Source organism: Tachysurus fulvidraco, chromosome 13 (genome assembly GCF_022655615.1).
Source record: "Tachysurus fulvidraco isolate hzauxx_2018 chromosome 13, HZAU_PFXX_2.0, whole genome shotgun sequence".
NCBI lineage: Eukaryota > Metazoa > Chordata > Actinopteri > Siluriformes > Bagridae > Tachysurus > Tachysurus fulvidraco.
In genome coordinates this window covers 28040057-28042556 of record NC_062530.1, presented here as the reverse complement: position 1 = coordinate 28042556, position 2500 = coordinate 28040057, and the positions used below count along the sequence as shown (strand labels likewise).

Genomic DNA, 2500 nt, shown 5'->3' with positions numbered 1-2500 from the left:
CGACAGGATTCACGCTGCAGCAGAGAATCAGTTCCCTTCTGCTGATTAACAGAAAACACACAAAAGTCGGAACATTTTCAGACGAGATGTAAATTATAGAATAATTATATTAATAATTAAACAGTCAGACAGGTAAATATGTAGCATTTACATTTACAGCATGGATCAGACTCCTATCCAGAGCGGCGTACACAAGTGCCTTTATGTCTCTAATGAAACACTGCTTCTGTAAGTTACAGACTTATATATATATATATCTTTGTGTGTGTGTGTGTGTGTGTGTGTGTGTGTGTGTGTGTGTGTGTGTGTGGTGTATACTATGTAACATTACTATGTAATGTGTGTGCATAACCTCTTTATAATTTGTGTTAATTTATTTGATTTACTACAGTGTAACACAAGTGTATTTAGTGTGTGTGTGTGTGTGTGTGTGTGTGTGTGTGTGTGTGTGTGTGTGTGTGTGTGTGTGTGTGTGTGTGTGTGATAGTGTTCTTACACACCTATAATTACCTAGAATCATATTTTGTAAGCTTGTTGTTAGACTGTGCTGAGGATTTTCACTAAACTGTACTTGTACACACACACACACACACACACACACACACACACACACACACACACACACACACACACACACACACACACACTCAGAGTGCCAGCTGTGTGGAATATTAAAGCTGTATTTATATTTCAGAGGTCGGATGGCACCTGAGTGTTGAGTTGCAGCGAGCGCTCGGACGTGTTTATATTAATCTCATTGTGATGTGTGAAGGCCGTCGCCTCGGGCTGCTGCTGCGGGAAAAAACATTTCAAAAGGAATAGCAGAGCAGCCGAGGGACTTTATCCTGATAAAATCCATTAGGACCAGTGTGTGTGTGTGTGTGTGTGTGTGTGTGTGTGTGTGAAGGGGGAGGGCAGTGCGGTGGACACACACTCTGATCCTCTCTGAAGGAGTGAAGGAGCGCAGATCACTTCTCTGGTGTGTGTTTATGTGTGTTAAATCTGTTCATCATTAGTGCTGAAACTCCTAGTTTCCTCTCATCTACAGCACACACACACACACACACACACACACACACACACACACACACACACACACACACACACACACACACACACACTCCAAACAGTAAGTAAACAACAAAGTACACAGTGGTGTTTAAATCTGATTGGTGTTCAGGTGTTAATTATTTCTGTCTATCAGCAGCTCTGACTGTAGTACAGCTTTATATTAATGTAGTGACTCTGATATGGTTTCTATAGTAACAGCTCATTCACAGGGATGTGAACAGAACACACTCCACATCAGAGGAGTTTACACTTCTTTGTGTTTCTCAGTGACATGACAAGCTGAAACTTTTCTCTTATTAACTTAAAGAGAGAATAAAGAGAGAGAATAAAGAGAGACTACTGAGGGGACGAGTGTTTAGAGCTGAGAGAATAAAGAGAGACCGCTGAGGGGACGAGTGTTTAGAGCTGAGAGAATAAAGAGAGACCGCTGAGGGGACGAGTGTTTAAAGCTGAGAGAATAAAGAGAGACTGCTGAGGGGACGAGTGTTTAGAGCTGAGAGAATAAAGAGAGACCGCTGAGGGGACGAGTGTTTAGAGCTGAGAGAATAAAGAGAGAATGAAGAGAGACCGCTGAGGGGACGAGTGTTTATAGCTGAGAGAATAAAGAGAGACCGCTGAGGGGACGAGTGTTTAGAGCTGAGAGAATAAAGAGAGACCGCTGAGGGGACGAGTGTTTAGAGCTGAGAGAATAAAGAGAGAATAAAGAGAGACCGCTGAGGGGACGAGTGTTTAGAGCTGAGAGAATAAAGAGAGACCGCTGAGGGGACGAGTGTTTAGAGCTGAGAGAATAAAGAGAGACCGCTGAGGGGACGAGTGTTTAGAGCTGAGAGAATAAAGAGAGACCGCTGAGGGGACGAGTGTTTAGAGCTGAGAGAATAAAGAGAGACCGCTGAGGGGACGAGTAACATGTTACATATTTGGGACATTTGGTTTATTCCCACTTTAAAAAATAACAGAAATTTTTATTTAGTGGTTTCATTCTGGTTTCTGTGGTTAATGTGCAGCATAATGTTACTTACCAGCACTGATAATTATATCAGTGAAAGGTGTGTGTGTGTGTGTGTGTGTGTGTGTGTGTGTGTGTGTGTGTGTGTGTGTGTGTGTGTGTGTGTGTGTGTGTGTGTGTGTGTGTGTGTGTGTGTGTGCTTGAGTGTCAGTGCAGAGGCAGGAGGCTGAACACACTTTAGTGTAAATGCTTTTATTTGTTGTCAGAGCGATGGGTCGTGTCCCGATCACACTAAACGCTGTTAACGTGATAGCGAGCATCACATGCTGCTGTAAAGTGCGAGAGATGAGACAGACGACATGTCTTACTCCGGATTGCATTAGTATCAGACATGCTGAAATGCGACACACAGATCGGATTAGCTGCGCTGCTCTGCTTCCACTAAGACGCCATCCGATATCACACTCTGTGTTCTTACCCCGG

The 2500-nt window shown here is 43.4% G+C and overlaps 1 protein-coding gene and 1 long non-coding RNA gene across 2 annotated transcripts in view; one reads left to right on the top strand and one right to left on the bottom strand.

Annotated features, from left to right (window-relative positions):
* Positions 1 to 2500, bottom strand: part of LOC113657299 — a 1727325-nt gene that overhangs the window by 970303 nt on the left and 754522 nt on the right. The gene's annotated exons all lie outside the window — the stretch shown is intronic.
* LOC125146171 overlaps positions 1 to 2500 on the top strand; it is a 1103650-nt gene that overhangs the window by 520094 nt on the left and 581056 nt on the right. The gene's annotated exons all lie outside the window — the stretch shown is intronic.